The sequence below is a fragment of the Octopus bimaculoides genome, unplaced genomic scaffold (genome assembly GCF_046866305.1).
Source record: "Octopus bimaculoides isolate indiv1 unplaced genomic scaffold, ASM4686630v1 contig83, whole genome shotgun sequence".
Lineage (NCBI taxonomy): Eukaryota > Metazoa > Mollusca > Cephalopoda > Octopoda > Octopodidae > Octopus > Octopus bimaculoides.
Window position 1 is genome coordinate 20,889 of NW_028315333.1, and position 19,112 is coordinate 40,000.

General features: G+C 40.5%; 1 long non-coding RNA gene across 1 annotated transcript in view; it reads left to right on the top strand.

Moving 5' to 3' along the window:
* Positions 1–664: 664 nt before the first annotated feature.
* The window catches only part of LOC149129273 (uncharacterized), a 37,011-nt gene continuing 18,563 nt past the window's right edge, over positions 665–19,112 (top strand). Inside the window, exon 1 of the long non-coding RNA XR_016240123.1 lies at positions 665–1,124. This is a non-coding gene — a long non-coding RNA (uncharacterized LOC149129273). The remainder of the gene's footprint in view (positions 1,125–19,112) is intronic.

Below are 19,112 nucleotides of genomic sequence, written 5' to 3' on the forward strand. Positions count from 1 at the left end.
GAGACACACACACACTCACGTATACACACACTCCCACATTCACACAAAACACTCCCACGCACACACACAGATGCACACAGATGCACACATACATACACACACAGACGCACACATATGTACACACCCTCACACATACATACGGTTGCGCTCTCTCTCACACACACACATCACAAGGATGATTAAAACAACACATACATACTCAGAAAAATAGATATACGCACAGTCTCACGTACACACACCTAACATCCCCACCGACACAAAAAAACACACAAACACACATACACACGCACTCACAAACGCACTCACGCACACACACGAACAAACACATATACACATACACACACATGCGCACACACAACACCCTAACAAATATTAATCACACACATACACACTCACACAAACGTGCACACACATACACACACCATCCTACCATAGATAAAAAAAAAAACACACACATACTCATATACACATGCCACACACGCACACATACAGACATAGGCATACACATACATATGAACCATCACACACATACGTTTGCTTACACACACACACACAACACACCACAAGGTATTTAAAACAACACACCCACTCAGACAGAGAGACACACACACACTCCCACACTCCCACAAAACACTCCCACGCACACACAGATGCACACATACATACACACACATATGCACACATACGTACACACCCTCACACATACATACGGTTGCTCTCACACACACACACACCACAAAGACGATCAAAACAACACATACACACTCAGACAAAGAGATATACGCACAGTCTCACGTACACACACCTAACATCCCCACCGACACAAAAAACACTCAAACACACACTCATATACACATTCCACAATAAACTCTGGGACCAATAAAAACGGCACACACACACACACACACACACACACACACGGACACAAACACACATATATACACACATAGAGATGTGCACAAAACCAGTCCCAAAAACCAGTGAACCGTGACAGACTGTCACAGACCAACCAAAAATAAAAAAATCTTCTTTAACTCTTCTTCCCTCCCACCCCAGCTAGCCAGTCATACTGTCTCTTAAGACAGTAAAACATTCCTTCAATATACACAAGAGAAAAAGGCCAGGTCAGTTCCTTCTCAATTTTGATTGTCAAAGAATATGTATGAGAATATGTATATGTATATGTATTTTTCCATATGTGTATTTTCACACACACACACACCACAAAGACGATCAAAACAACATGGAAAGCAGACGTTAAACGATGATGATGATGATAAATATATAGGTATATATTTATATATTGATTTATGTGTGTGTTTTTGTCTACTGCCTTTACTTGATAACTAGTGTTGGTATGCTTACATCCCTGTAACTTAGCGGTTCAGCCCAATAGTATAAGTACAAGGCTTAACAAAAAAATAAGTACGAGGGTTGATTCATCCGGCAAAAGATTCTTCAAGGTGTTACCCCAGCATGGCCATAGTCTAATGACTGCAAACAAGTAAAAAGATAAAATATAAAAATAAAGCATGTATAAATGAGCTTGTTTCATTTTCCACCAATCGAATCCACTCACAAAATATTGTTCAGCTGAAAGTAATGGTAGGAGACACCTGCCAAAGAAGCTACACAGTGGGATTGAACCCAGGAACATGTGGTTAGGAAGTAATCTTCTTACCATTCAGCCACACCTTCACCTCATTTTTTATCCAAAAAGGCATTGCCTTCACACAACTGCGAGATGAAAGGACGACTGCATTTGAAATCCTACAGTTTTTGTTGATGTTATTGCTGTTGCAGTCTCGTAACTTATTAAATTGAGTATTTTTCTTTTATTTCTTTTACATGTTTCAGTCATTTGACTGCAGCCATGCTGGAGCACTGCTTTTAGTAGTACAAATTGACCCCAGGACTTATTCTTTGTAAGCCTAGTACTTATTCTATCGGTCTCTTTTGCCAAACTACTAATTTATGGGGACGTAAACACACCAGCATCGGTTGTCAAGCATTGGTGGAGGACAAACACAAACACAAACACACAAATACATACATTCATACATATATATATATATATGTGTGTGTATCATCATCATCATCGTTTAAACGTCCGCTCTCCATGCTAGCATGGGTTGGACGATTTGACTGAGGACTGGTGCAACCGGATGGCTACACCAGGCTCCAATCTAATTTGGCAGAGTTTCTACAGCTGGATGCCCTTCCTAACGCCAACCACTCAGAGAGTGTAGTGGGTGCTTTTACGTGTCACCCGCACGAAAACGGCCACGCTCGAAATGGTGTCTTTTATGTGCCACCCGCACAAGAGCCAGTCCAGGGGCACTGGCAACGATCACGCTCGAAAACCCTACAAGACCAGTCAGGCGGTACTGGCAACGGTCACGCTCAGGATGGTACATCTTATGTGCCACCCACACAAGAGCCAGTCCAGGGGCCCTGGCAACGATCTCACTTGGCTTGCTGGGTCTTCTCATGCACAGCACATTTCCAAAGGTCTCGGTCAGTAGTCATCGCCTCGGTGAGGCCCAATGTTCGAAGGTCTTGCCTCACCACCTCAGCCCAGGTCTTCCTGGGCCTACCTCTTCCACGGGTTCCCTCAACTGTTAGGGTGTGGCACTTTTTCACGCAGCTATCCTCATTCATTCTTACCACATGTCCAAACCAGCGCAATCGTCTCTCTTGCACACCACTACTGATGCTTCTTATGTTCAGCTTTTCTCTCAAGATACTTACACTCTGACGGGTATGCACATTTACATTACACATCCAACGGAGCATACTGGCTTCATTCTTTGCGAGATTACGCATGTCCTCAGCAGTCACAGCCCATGTTTCACTGCCATGTAGCATGGCTGTTCGTACACATGCGTCATACAGTCTGCCTTTTACTCTGAGCGAGAGTCCCTTTGTCGCCAGCAGAGGTAAGAGCTCTCTAAACTTGGCCCAGGCTAATTCTAGCAGTTACACTTTCAGCGCACCCACCCCCACTACTAACTTGGTCACCCAGATAGCGGAAGCTATCGACTACCTCTAGTTTTTCACCCTGGAATGAGATAGAAGTTGTTTCCTGTTTGTTTACAGTCTTTATTGCACCTGAACATCTGCCACATACAAAAACTAACTTTGTAGTTAATCTGCCTTTGATATTGCTGCACCTCTTATGTGTCCATAGCTTGCACCGGGTACATCTTATATAGTTACTACCTACTCCTTTACTGCATACTGAGCAGGGCCATCTACCTGAAGGGGTTTGTGTTTTACCTACCTTCCTACTTATTAGGATTTTGGTTTTTGCTAGGTTGACTCTAAGGCCCTTCGATTCTAGTCCTTGCTTCCACACCTTAAACTTCTCTTCTAGTTCTGATAGTGACTGCGCAATTAGTGCAAGGTCATCAGCATAGAGGAGCTCCCAGGGGCAACCTGTCTTGAATTCTTCTGTGATCGCCTGGAGGACTATGATAAATAGGAGGGGGCTGAGGACGGAACCTTGGTGGACCCCTACCTCTACCCGGAATTCATTACTGTACTCTCTGCCAACCTTCACCTTACTGACAGCATCTCTGTACATGGCTCACACAGCTCTCACAAACCATTCTTCTATCCCAAGTTTCCTCATTGACTACCAGATAAGGGATCGGGGGGACCCTGTCAAAGGCTTTCTCCATGTCAATGAAGGCCAGGTACAGAGGTTTATCCTTGGCTAGATATTTCTCCTGCAGCTGTCTCACTAGAAATATGGCATCAGCGGTGCTTTTACCTGGCACGAACCCAAACTGCATCTCATCTAAATTGATTCACTCCCTAATTAGTTGGGCTATGACCCTCCCCGTAACTTTCATAACCTGATCTAACAGCTTGATGCCTCTGTAATTATTAGTATCTAAAGCGTCACCTTTACCTTTGTAGCAGTTTACTATGGTGCTGCTACACCAGTCATTGGGTATGACTCCTTCGTGTATCACCTGATTCGTAATACGGGTGACTAGGTTGTAGCCAACACTGCCAGATATTTTGAGCATCTCTGCTGTGATTCCTGATGGGCCGGGGGCTTTCCGTCTTCATACTCTTAATTGCTTTATCTACCCTGGTACTGTCAACTCGGATAGCTGGTCCCTCTGTTGGGTCGACATACCGCAGGCTCTCTTTCTCCCATTCATTCTCTTTATTAAGCAATCTATCGTAGTGGCATCTCCAGACCTCTTTCTTTGCAACCTCATTTAGTGCAAGCGTACCATCATCCATGCGAACACATTTCTCTCCTACAACATCACTATTCCCTCTCCTACACTGTCTTGCAACACGAAACACCTCGAGTCTTTGGTCCTCACGGCGCAGAACATTGGCAAATCTTTTCTTATCTGCTTCCCCTCTGGCTAAATAAACCTGTCGCCTAGCTTCCCTTCTGGCAGATTGGTACAATTCCCTGCTACCACCGTTCTTCCAGTCCTTCCAAGCCTGTTTCTTTTGTCTAATAGCCCCGTCTACATCCTTGTTCCACCACCACGTTACTCTGGGTCGAGAGGGGACTTTACACCAGCCACAGATCTGGTCTGTGGCTCTCAACAAGTTGTCCCGCAGAAATCTCCAATTGTCTTCCACATATATATATGTGTGTATGTATATAAATATATATATATATATATATATATATACAATTGCAGCGGGGAAGGTGTTTATAAGCCATTTAAAATAACACACAAAGACCGTTAGATTCACTTCAACATTTAAATTTAATTTTTCAAAATATTTTCATTGCTTTGAAACCGCGACCTGTTCACTGACAAAATTCTGTGCTGCACAAAATTTTGTGCAGCACAGAATTTTGTCAGTGAACAGGTCGCAGTTTCAAAGCGATGAAAATATATTGACAAATTAAATTTAAATGTTGAAGTGAATCTAATGGTCTTTCTGTGTTATTTTAAATGGCTTATAAACAGCTTCCACGCTGCAATTGTTTTCGTTCCAGCACACGATCTTAGATCACGTCACTTGCTATGCAAGTACATCTCCGTAATATATATATCGTAGTGGCATCTCCAGACCTCTTTCTTTGCAACCTCATTTAGTGCAACCTCATTTAGTACTCGCTGGCGGTACCTACCCACCACTACCCATTTTCCTTTATTCAAAAATTCTTATCGCTCCTTAAAATTATGGCTTTTAAGTGTTGATTTCTCAGCCCAAGAATTACAGCGTGATGTGCTGCTTGACTGGTCCCCCCCCTCTCTCTCTCTCTCTCTTTCTATATATATATGATGATGATGATGATGATCTTTTCTCCCGCCATGCCTCTGTCTACCCCTCCATCCTCTCTCTCTCTCTTTCGTAGTTTTTTCCTTAAGGTCTTCAGGTTCTGGCTATATATCAATGAGAAACCCATTCTAAATTATCTCGCTGACATACTACGACGAAATCTCAAGATGCAGATAAGATAGAGATTTTTTATTTATTTACGGCCTCAAACATCTCATAAATACCTTCGCGCTTTAGTTGCCCCCTATTATTTATCTTGTTTCTCTCCATGAAACTCAATTGAATTCAGTTGTTGTCTTAAATTCATGCTTATTCATTTTCTAAGCTTCCTAAATTCATGCTACGTTATATTCTAATCACCCAGAATTCATTGCTCTTTTAAAAATTACGATTTATGCATTGTTGTCTCTCAAATATTTAAAATCTACAATTAAGAGCCCTATCTACTCGCTGGCGGTACCTACCCACCACTACCCATTTTCCTTTATTCAAAAATTCTTATCGCTCCTTAAAATTATGGCTTTTAAGTGTTGATTTCTCAGCCCAAGAATTACAGCGTGAGGTGCTGCTTGACTGGTCCCCCCCTCTCTCTCTCTCTCTTTCTATATATATATGATGATGATGATGATGATCTTTTCTCCCGCCATGCCTCTGTCTACCCCTCCATCCTCTCTCTCTCTCTTTCGTAGTTTTTTCCTTAAGGTCTTCAGGTTCTGGCTATATATAAATGAGAAACCCATTCTAAATTATCTCGCTGACATACTACGACGAAATCTCAAGATGCAGATAAGATAGAGATTTTTTATTTATTTACGGCCTCAAACATCTCATAAATACCTTCGCGCTTTAGTTGCCCCCTATTATTTATCTTGTTTCTCTCCATGAAATTCAATTGAATTCAGTTGTTGTCTTAAATTCATGCTTATTCATTTTCTAAGCTTCCTAAATTCATGCTACGTTATATTCTAATCACCCAGAATTCATTGCTCTTTTAAAAATTACGATTTATGCATTGTTGTCTCTCAAATATTTAAAATCTACAATTAAGAGCCCTATCTACTCGCTGGCGGTACCTACCCACCACTACCCATTTTCCTTTATTCAAAAATTCTTATCGCTCCTTAAAATTATGGCTTTTAAGTGTTGATTTCTCAGCCCAAGAATTACAGCGTGATGTGCTGCTTGACTGGTCCCCCCCCCCTCTCTCTCTCTCTCTCTTTCTATATATATATGATGATGATGATGATGATCTTTTCTCCCGCCATGCCTCTGTCTACCCCTCCATCCTCTCTCTCTCTCTTTCGTAGTTTTTTTCCTTAAGGTCTTCAGGTTCTGGCTATATATAAATGAGAAACCCATTCTAAATTATCTCGCTGACATACTACGACGAAATCTCAAGATGCAGATAAGATAGAGATTTTTTTATTTATTTACGACCTCAAACATCTCATAAATACCTTCGCGCTTTAGTTGCCCCCTATTATTTATCTTGTTTCTCTCCATGAAATTCAATTGAATTCAGTTGTTGTCTTAAATTCATGCTTATTCATTTTCTAAGCTTCCTAAATTCATGCTACGTTATATTCTAATCACCCAGAATTCATTGCTCTTTTAAAAATTACGATTTATGCATTGTTGTCTCTCAAATATTTAAAATCTACAATTAAGAGCCCTATCTACTCGCTGGCGGTACCTACCCACCACTACCCATTTTCCTTTATTCAAAAATTCTTATCGCTCCTTAAAATTATGGTTTTTAAGTGTTGATTTCTCAGCCCAAGAATTACAGCGTGATGTGCTGCTTGACTGGTCCCCCCCTCTCTCTCTCTCTCTTTCTATATATATATGATGATGATGATGATGATCTTTTCTCCCGCCATGCCTCTGTCTACCCCTCCATCCTCTCTCTCTCTCTTTCGTAGTTTTTTCCTTAAGGTCTTCAGGTTCTGGCTATATATAAATGAGAAACCCATTCTAAATTATCTCGCTGACATACTACGACGAAATCTCAAGATGCAGATAAGATAGAGATTTTTTATTTATTTACGGCCTCAAACATCTCATAAATACCTTCGCGCTTTAGTTGCCCCCTATTATTTATCTTGTTTCTCTCCATGAAACTCAATTGAATTCAGTTGTTGTCTTAAATTCATGCTTATTCATTTTCTAAGCTTCCTAAATTCATGCTACGTTATATTCTAATCACCCAGAATTCATTGCTCTTTTAAAAATTACGATTTATGCATTGTTGTCTCTCAAATATTTAAAATCTACAATTAAGAGCCCTATCTACTCGCTGGCGGTACCTACCCACCACTACCCATTTTCCTTTATTCAAAAATTCTAATCGCTCCTTAAAATTATGGCTTTTAAGTGTTGATTTCTCAGACCAAGAATTACAGCGTGATGTGCTGCTTGACTGGTCCCCCCCCTCTCTCTCTCTCTCTTTCTATATATATATATGATGATGATGATGATCTTTTCTCCCGCCATGCCTCTGTCTACCCCTCCATCCTCTCTCTCTCTCTTTCGTAGTTTTTTCCTTAAGGTCTTCAGGTTCTGGCTATATATAAATGAGAAACCCATTCTAAATTATCTCGCTGACATACTACGACGAAATCTCAAGATGCAGATAAGATAGAGATTTTTTATTTATTTACGGCCTCAAACATCTCATAAATACCTTCGCGCTTTAGTTGCCCCCTATTATTTATCTTGTTTCTCTCCATGAAATTCAATTGAATTCAGTTGTTGTCTTAAATTCATGCTTATTCATTTTCTAAGCTTCCTAAATTCATGCTACGTTATATTCTAATCACCCAGAATTCATTGCTCTTTTAAAAATTACGATTTATGCATTGTTGTCTCTCAAATATTTAAAATCTACAATTAAGAGCCCTATCTACTCGCTGGCGGTACCTACCCACCACTACCCATTTTCCTTTATTCAAAAATTCTTATCGCTCCTTAAAATTATGGCTTTTAAGTGTTGATTTCTCAGCCCAAGAATTACAGCGTGATGTGCTGCTTGACTGGTCCCCCCCCTCTCTCTCTCTCTCTCTTTCTATATATATATGATGATGATGATGATGATCTTTTCTCCCGCCATGCCTCTGTCTACCCCTCCATCCTCTCTCTCTCTCTCTTTCGTAGTTTTTTTCCTTAAGGTCTTCAGGTTCTGGCTATATATAAATGAGAAACCCATTCTAAATTATCTCGCTGACATACTACGACGAAATCTCAAGATGCAGATAAGATAGAGATTTTTTTATTTATTTACGGCCTCAAACATCTCATAAATACCTTCGCGCTTTAGTTGCCCCCTATTATTTATCTTGTTTCTCTCCATGAAATTCAATTGAATTCAGTTGTTGTCTTAAATTCATGCTTATTCATTTTCTAAGCTTCCTAAATTCATGCTACGTTATATTCTAATCACCCAGAATTCATTGCTCTTTTAAAAATTACGATTTATGCATTGTTGTCTCTCAAATATTTAAAATCTACAATTAAGAGCCCTATCTACTCGCTGGCGGTACCTACCCACCACTACCCATTTTCCTTTATTCAAAAATTCTTATCGCTCCTTAAAATTATGGCTTTTAAGTGTTGATTTCTCAGCCCAAGAATTACAGCGTGATGTGCTGCTTGACTGGTCCCCCCCTCTCTCTCTCTCTCTTTCTATATATATATGATGATGATGATGATGATCTTTTCTCCCGCCATGCCTCTGTCTACCCCTCCATCCTCTCTCTCTCTCTTTCGTAGTTTTTTTCCTTAAGGTCTTCAGGTTCTGGCTATATATAAATGAGAAACCCATTCTAAATTATCTCGCTGACATACTACGACGAAATCTCAAGATGCAGATAAGATAGAGATTTTTTATTTATTTACGGCCTCAAACATCTCATAAATACCTTCGCGCTTTAGTTGCCCCCTATTATTTATCTTGTTTCTCTCCATGAAATTCAATTGAATTCAGTTGTTGTCTTAAATTCATGCTTATTCATTTTCTAAGCTTCCTAAATTCATGCTACGTTATATTCTAATCACCCAGAATTCATTGCTCTTTTAAAAATTACGATTTATGCATTGTTGTCTCTCAAATATTTAAAATCTACAATTAAGAGCCCTATCTACTCGCTGGCGGTACCTACCCACCACTACCCATTTTCCTTTATTCAAAAATTCTTATCGCTCCTTAAAATTATGGCTTTTAAGTGTTGATTTCTCAGCCCAAGAATTACAGCGTGATGTGCTGCTTGACTGGTCCCCCCCCCTCTCTCTCTCTCTCTTTCTATATATATATGATGATGATGATGATGATCTTTTCTCCCGCCATGCCTCTGTCTACCCCTCCATCCTCTCTCTCTCTCTTTCGTAGTTTTTTTCCTTAAGGTCTTCAGGTTCTGGCTATATATAAATGAGAAACCCATTCTAAATTATCTCGCTGACATACTACGACGAAATCTCAAGATGCAGATAAGATAGAGATTTTTTATTTATTTACGGCCTCAAACATCTCATAAATACCTTCGCGCTTTAGTTGCCCCCTATTATTTATCTTGTTTCTCTCCATGAAACTCAATTGAATTCAGTTGTTGTCTTAAATTCATGCTTATTCATTTTCTAAGCTTCCTAAATTCATGCTACGTTATATTCTAATCACCCAGAATTCATTGCTCTTTTAAAAATTACGATTTATGCATTGTTGTCTCTCAAATATTTAAAATCTACAATTAAGAGCCCTATCTACTCGCTGGCGGTACCTACCCACCACTACCCATTTTCCTTTATTCAAAAATTCGTATCGCTCCTTAAAATTATGGCTTTTAAGTGTTGATTTCTCAGACCAAGAATTACAGCGTGATGTGCTGCTTGACTGGTCCCCCACCCTCTCTCTCTCTCTCTTTCTATATATATATGATGATGATGATGATGATCTTTTCTCCCGCCATGCCTCTGTCTACCCCTCCATCCTCTCTCTCTCTCTTTCGTAGTTTTTTCCTTAAGGTCTTCAGGTTCTGGCTATATATCAATGAGAAACCCATTCTAAATTATCTCGCTGACATACTACGACGAAATCTCAAGATGCAGATAAGATAGAGATTTTTTATTTATTTACGGCCTCAAACATCTCATAAATACCTTCGCGCTTTAGTTGCCCCCTATTATTTATCTTGTTTCTCTCCATGAAACTCAATTGAATTCAGTTGTTGTCTTAAATTCATGCTTATTCATTTTCTAAGCTTCCTAAATTCATGCTACGTTATATTCTAATCACCCAGAATTCATTGCTCTTTTAAAAATTACGATTTATGCATTGTTGTCTCTCAAATATTTAAAATCTACAATTAAGAGCCCTATCTACTCGCTGGCGGTACCTACCCACCACTACCCATTTTCCTTTATTCAAAAATTCTTATCGCTCCTTAAAATTATGGCTTTTAAGTGTTGATTTCTCAGCCCAAGAATTACAGCGTGACGTGCTGCTTGACTGGTCCCCCCCCTCTCTCTCTCTATATATATATATATGATGATGATGATGATGATCTTTTCTCCCGCCATGCCTCTGTCTACCCCTCCATCCTCTCTCTCTCTCTTTCGTAGTTTTTTCCTTAAGGTCTTCAGGTTCTGGCTATATATAAATGAGAAACCCATTCTAAATTATCTCGCTGACATACTACGACGAAATCTCAAGATGCAGATAAGATAGAGATTTTTTATTTATTTACGGCCTCAAACATCTCATAAATACCTTCGCGCTTTAGTTGCCCCCTATTATTTATCTTGTTTCTCTCCATGAAATTCAATTGAATTCAGTTGTTGTCTTAAATTCATGCTTATTCATTTTCTAAGCTTCCTAAATTCATGCTACGTTATATTCTAATCACCCAGAATTCATTGCTCTTTTAAAAATTACGATTTATGCATTGTTGTCTCTCAAATATTTAAAATCTACAATTAAGAGCCCTATCTACTCGCTGGCGGTACCTACCCACCACTACCCATTTTCCTTTATTCAAAAATTCTTATCGCTCCTTAAAATTATGGCTTTTAAGTGTTGATTTCTCAGCCCAAGAATTACAGCGTGATGTGCTGCTTGACTGGTCCCCCCCCTCTCTCTCTCTCTCTCTCTTTCTATATATATATGATGATGATGATGATGATCTTTTCTCCCGCCATGCCTCTGTCTACCCCTCCATCCTCTCTCTCTCTCTTTCGTAGTTTTTTTCCTTAAGGTCTTCAGGTTCTGGCTATATATAAATGAGAAACCCATTCTAAATTATCTCGCTGACATACTACGACGAAATCTCAAGATGCAGATAAGATAGAGATTTTTTTATTTATTTACGGCCTCAAACATCTCATAAATACCTTCGCGCTTTAGTTGCCCCCTATTATTTATCTTGTTTCTCTCCATGAAATTCAATTGAATTCAGTTGTTGTCTTAAATTCATGCTTATTCATTTTCTAAGCTTCCTAAATTCATGCTACGTTATATTCTAATCACCCAGAATTCATTGCTCTTTTAAAAATTACGATTTATGCATTGTTGTCTCTCAAATATTTAAAATCTACAATTAAGAGCCCTATCTACTCGCTGGCGGTACCTACCCACCACTACCCATTTTCCTTTATTCAAAAATTCTTATCGCTCCTTAAAATTATGGGTTTTAAGTGTTGATTTCTCAGCCCAAGAATTACAGCGTGATGTGCTGCTTGACTGGTCCCCCCCCTCTCTCTCTCTCTCTCTCTTTCTATATATATATGATGATGATGATGATGATCTTTTCTCCCGCCATGCCTCTGTCTACCCCTCCATCCTCTCTCTCTCTCTTTCGTAGTTTTTTTCCTTAAGGTCTTCAGGTTCTGGCTATATATAAATGAGAAACCCATTCTAAATTATCTCGCTGACATACTACGACGAAATCTCAAGATGCAGATAAGATAGAGATTTTTTATTTATTTACGGCCTCAAACATCTCATAAATACCTTCGCGCTTTAGTTGCCCCCTATTATTTATCTTGTTTCTCTCCATGAAACTCAATTGAATTCAGTTGTTGTCTTAAATTCATGCTTATTCATTTTCTAAGCTTCCTAAATTCATGCTACGTTATATTCTAATCACCCAGAATTCATTGCTCTTTTAAAAATTACGATTTATGCATTGTTGTCTCTCAAATATTTAAAATCTACAATTAAGAGCCCTATCTACTCGCTGGCGGTACCTACCCACCACTACCCATTTTCCTTTATTCAAAAATTCTTATCGCTCCTTAAAATTATGGCTTTTAAGTGTTGATTTCTCAGCCCAAGAATTACAGCGTGAGGTGCTGCTTGACTGGTCCCCCCCCCCTCTCTCTCTCTCTCTTTCTATATATATATGATGATGATGATGATGATCTTTTCTCCCGCCATGCCTCTGTCTACCCCTCCATCCTCTCTCTCTCTCTTTCGTAGTTTTTTCCTTAAGGTCTTCAGGTTCTGGCTATATATAAATGAGAAACCCATTCTAAATTATCTCGCTGACATACTACGACGAAATCTCAAGATGCAGATAAGATAGAGATTTTTTATTTATTTACGGCCTCAAACATCTCATAAATACCTTCGCGCTTTAGTTGCCCCCTATTATTTATCTTGTTTCTCTCCATGAAACTCAATTGAATTCAGTTGTTGTCTTAAATTCATGCTTATTCATTTTCTAAGCTTCCTAAATTCATGCTACGTTATATTCTAATCACCCAGAATTCATTGCTCTTTTAAAAATTACGATTTATGCATTGTTGTCTCTCAAATATTTAAAATCTACAATTAAGAGCCCTATCTACTCGCTGGCGGTACCTACCCACCACTACCCATTTTCCTTTATTCAAAAATTCTTATCGCTCCTTAAAATTATGGCTTTTAAGTGTTGATTTCTCAGCCCAAGAATTACAGCGTGATGTGCTGCTTGACTGGTCCCCCCCCTCTCTCTCTCTCTCTTTCTATATATATATGATGATGATGATGATGATCTTTTCTCCCGCCATGCCTCTGTCTACCCCTCCATCCTCTCTCTCTCTTTCGTAGTTTTTTCCTTAAGGTCTTCAGGTTCTGGCTATATATAAATGAGAAACCCATTCTAAATTATCTCGCTGACATACTACGACGAAATCTCAAGATGCAGATAAGATAGAGATTTTTTATTTATTTACGGCCTCAAACATCTCATAAATACCTTCGCGCTTTAGTTGCCCCCTATTATTTATCTTGTTTCTCTCCATGAAACTCAATTGAATTCAGTTGTTGTCTTAAATTCATACTTATTCATTTTCTAAGCTTCCTAAATTCATGCTACGTTATATTCTAATCACCCAGAATTCATTTCTCTTTTAAAAATTACGATTTATGCATTGTTGTCTCTCAAATATTTAAAATCTACAATTAAGAGCCCTATCTACTCGCTGGCGGTAACCCGCCCTCCCACCCCCTCCACCGGAAGTTCATTCCTCTGTCATCCCACCCCCTCCACCGGAAGTTCATTCCTCTGTCATCCCACCCCCTCCACCGGAAGTTCATTCCTCTGTCATCCCACCCCCTCCACCGGAAGTTCATTCCTCTGTCATCCCACCCCTCCACCGGAAGTTCATTCCTCTGTCATCCCACCCACTCCACCGGAAGTTCATTCCTCTGTCATCCCACCCCCTCCACCGGAAGTTCATTTCTCTGTCATCCCACCCCCTCCACCGGAAGTTCATTCCTCTGTCATCCCGCCCCCTCCACCGGAAGTTCATTCCTCTGCCATCCTGTCAACCTCGGCTGTCTCCCGGAACCCATCTAGTGGCCTTGGCCATCCTCTCCCCTACCTTTGGGTAGCGCATTAAGGTTGAGAAATGTTTGCAGGTTGTAGGTACTGTTTTGCTTATGAATTCTTCCAATTGCAAGTTTTCTTTTCAGGTACACGACACTGCTTTTCCCCTTCCCAGGCTACAGGCCCACACCCCCAACACCCATACTGTTAGGATTGGCACTCTCAACGTCGGCACGCTGAAAGGTAGATCTGGTGAAATTGTTGAGATGCTTGAACGGAGATGCGTAGATATGTGCTGCATCCAGGAAGTAAGATGGAGAGGAGGTTCTGCAAGGTTCCTCACAGGCAAAGAACACAGGTACAAGATTTTCTGGGCAGGGAACACTGACGGGGTCGGGGGCGTAGGAATACTTCTAGCGGAGAAATGGGTGGATAAGGTAATCGAGGTCGTTAGAGTAAGTGACAGAGTACTTAAGATCAGACTAGTGCTTCATCATAGATTAGCTACTGTCATCTCAGCCTATGCACCTCAACCTGGGCTACCAGATGGTCTGAAAGACCAATTCTATGACACCCTCTTGCAAACTACCTCGTCGACGAGTGACAGGGACCTTCTCTTTGTGGCTGGAGACTTCAACGGTCATGTCGGACGTCGTGCTGGGGGCTTCCATGGCATACATGGAGGCTATGGCTTCGGTTCCCGCAACGAGGTGGGAACCAGACTGCTGGAGTTCTGTGATGCAACCAATCTTATGGTCTGCAATACCAACTTCAGGAAACCTGCCAGTCACCTAGTCACCTACCGCTCCGGCAGACACTCTAGCCAAATCGACTACATCCTCGCCAGAAATAGGGAAAGAGGGCGGCTTATAAATGCCAAAACCTACCCTGGCGAAGAATGTACCCCACAACATAGATTAGTAGTTAGCGACTTTGGGATCAAGGCAAAATGGGTGCCCAAAATTAGACAGGCTTGGAGAAGAAGGGTGTGGAAGCTTAAAGACCCTGCAAACGGACAGAGACTTAGAGACAAGTTACTTGAAGCATTTAACGAAATAGAAGGGGATATAGCATCATACAACGTGGAAGACAATTGGAGATTTCTGCGGGACAACCTGTTGAAAGCCACCGACCAGATTTGTGGGTGGTGTAAGGTCCCCTCCCAACCCAGAGTAACGTGGTGGTGGAACAAGGAGGTAGACAGGGCTATTAGACAAAAGAAACAGGCTTGGAAGGACTGGAAGAACGGTGGTAGCAGGGAATTGTACCAATGTGCCAGAAGGGAGGCTAGGCGACAGGTTTATTTAGCCAGTGTTCTGCGCCGTGAGGACCAAAGACTCGAGGTATTTCGTGTTGCAAGACAGTGTAGGAGAGAGAATAGTGATGTTGTAGGAGAGAAATGTGTTCGCATGGATGATGGTACGCTTGCATTAAATGAGGATGCAAAGAAAGAGGTCTGGAGATGCCACTACGATAGATTGCTTAATAAAGAGAATGAATGGGAGAAAGAGAGCCTGCCTTATGTCGACCCAATAGAGGGACCAGCTATCCGAGTTGATAGTACCAGGGTAGATAAAGCAATTAAGAGTATGAAGACCGGGAAAGCCCCCGGCCCATCAGGAATCACTGCAGAGATGCTCAAAATATCTGGCAGTGTTGGCTATAGCCTAGTCACCCGTATTACGAACCAGGTGATACACGAAGGAGTCATACCCTATGACTGGTGTAGCAGCATCATAGTCAACTGCTACAAAGGTAAAGGGGACGCTTTAGATACAAATAATTACAGAGGCATCAAGCTGTTAGATCAGGTTATGAAAGTTACAGAGAGGGTCATAGCCCAACTAATTAGGGAGCGAATCAATTTAGATGAGATGCAGTTTGGGTTCGTGCCAGGTAAAAGCACTACTGATGCCTTATTTCTAGTGAGACAGTTGCAGGAGAAATACCTAGCTAAGGATAAACCTCTGTACCTGGCTTTCGTTGACATGGAGAAAGCCTTTGACAGGGTCCCCCGATCCCTTATCTGGTGGTCAATGAGGAAACTTGGGATAGAAGAATGGTTAGTGAGAGCTGTGCGAGCCATGTACAGTGATGCTGCCAGTAAGGTGAGGGTTGGAAATGAGTACAGCAATGAATTCCGGGTAGCGGTAGGGGTCCACCAAGGTTCCGTCCTCAGCCCCCTCCTATTTATCATAGTCCTCCAGGCGATCACAGAAGAATTCAAGACAGGTTGCCCCTGGGAGCTCCTCTATGCTGATGACCTTGCATTAATTGCGCAGTCACTATCAGAACTAGAAGAGAAGTTTCAGGTGTGGAAGCAAGGTCTAGAATTGAAGGGCCTTAGAGTCAACCTAGCTAAAACCAAAATCCTAATAAGTAGGAAGGTAGATAAAACACAAACCCCTTCAGGTAGATGGCCCTGCTCAGTATGTAGAAAAGGAGTAGGTATTAACTCTATAAGATGTACCCGGTGCAAGCTATGGACACATAAGAGGTGCAGCAACATCAAAGGCAGGTTAACCAGCAAGTTAGTTTTTGTTTGTGGCAGATGTTCAGGTGCAATAAAGACTGCAAACAAACAGGAAACAACTTCTATCTCATTCCAGGGTGAAAAACTAGAGGTAGTCGATAGCTTCCGCTATCTGGGCGACCAAGTTAGTAGTGGGGGTGGGTGCGCTGAAAGTGTAGCTGCTAGAATAAGAATAGCCTGGGCAAAGTTTAGAGAGCTCTTACCCCTGCTGGCGACAAAGGGACTCTCACTCAGAGTAAAAGGCAGACTGTATGACGCATGCGTACGAACAACCATGCTACATGGCAGTGAAACATGGGCTGTAACTGCTGAGGACATACGTAAGCTCGCAAGGAATGAAGCCAGTATGCTCCGTTGGATGTGTAATGTCAATGTGAATACCCGTCAGAGTGTAAGTATCTTGAGAGAAAAGCTGAACATTAGAAGCATCAGTTGTGGCGTGCAAGAGAGACGATTGCGCTGGTATGGACATGTGGTGAGAATGGAGGAGGATAGCTGCGTGAAAAAGTGCCACACCCTAACAGTTGAGGGAACCCGTGGAAGAGGTAGGCCCAGGAAGACCTGGGCTGAGGTGGTGAGGCAAGACCTTCGTACATTGGGCCTCACCGAGGCGATGACTACGGACCGAGACCTTTGGAAATGGGCTGTGCGTGAGAAGACCCGGCAAGCCAAGTAAGATCGTTGCCAGTGCCCCTGGACTGGTTCTTGTGCGGGTGGCACATGAGATGCACCATTTTGAGCGTGGCCGTTGCCAGTACCGCCTGACTGGCTCCTGTAGGATTTTCGAGCGAGATCGTTGCCAGTGCCCCTGGACTGGCTTGTGCGGGTGGCACATAAAAGACACCATTTCGAGCGTGGCCGTTTTCGTGCGGGTGACACGTAAAAGCACCCACTACACTCTCTGAGTGGTTGGCGTTAGGAAGGGCATCCAGCTGTAGAAACTCTGCCAAATCGGACTGGAGCCTGGTGTTGCCATCCGGTTTCACCAGTCTTCAGTCAAATCGTCCAACCCATGCTAGCATGGAAAGCGGACGTTAAACGATGATGATGATGATATATATATATATAATCCAAGAAAGTTAGGGGTTGTGAATCCAGCCCACTAAGGGATAGTATCTATCCAATATACTGCCAGAGGGATACCCAATTACTATTACACTAGTGTTTTTACTGAGTGTAATAAATGGGTGCGGGCAAAAGGAAATTTATGTTTCATCAAGGCGGCATAATTTCATGCATACATTGTATTATGACATAATAAAATGTCTGCAAGCTGATGAGTACCACATATTCCCCTCCATTTTCTTATTGCTATATACATACATACATACATACATATATATATATATATATATATATATATATATATATATATATATATATATATATATATATATATATATATTATTTTGCTTAAAAGAGTTCCAACACTGTCTGTTTTTTATGTTTTATTTATATTCCTGCAGAACTAATGTGGGGTATAGAATATGGAATATATAATATGATATACAATATACAATATAAAATAAAATAAAATAAAAATGGATGGCACCATGAAAGAAAGTATTGAATGTAGATGAAATATTGAGGATCAAATATATAAATATATAAATATAAATATATATATATAAAGGCGACTCGAGTTTCAGGGCTATTTCCCTTCGTCATGGCCGGTATGACAGACTTTAACATATATATATATATACACACACACACACACACACACACACACACACACACACACACACACACAATGGGTTTCTTTCATTTTCCATCTACCAAATCCACTTACAAGGCCTTGGTTGGCCTGAGGCTATAGTACAAGACACTTGTCCAAGGTGTCACACAATGGGACTGAACCCACTTCTCCTCTTGAACATTTTAGTTATGTATTTTGAAATTGTGTTGTGTTTTTAGCCATCGTAGTGTTTCATCAAGGCAGCATAATTTTGTGTGGTTGCCGCTGCTGTTGTTAAAATGTAATACATGTGAATAAAACCTCAAAGTTTTTGAAACATATCTCTGTGCTTTTGTCTATTCCTGTACGTGATTGCAGCCCTTCCTTTGGCAATAACCGTTCTTTTGACATGGGCTCCCAAGAAAATTTTGTTTGATATTTCTTAATTAAAACGTGACTCAAACAGTGAAGCCAAAAAGCATTAAATAATGATAATAATAATAATGATGATGATGATGATGATAATGATGATGATGATGATGATGATGATGATTGCTATTTTTATTGTTATTATTATTATTATTATTATTATAATATCATCATCGTCATCATCATTATTATTATCATTATTGTTATTATTATTATTATTATTATTATTATTATTATTATTATTATTATTATTATTATAATAATAATAATAATAATAATAATAATAGTAATAATAAGTTGTTTAATGAGTAGAGAACCACATGCTCAAAATAAATATTGTTTATATCTCCTGATACTAAAGTCTTTGTTTTTTTTTAATCAAAATAAAAAATAAAGAACAGAA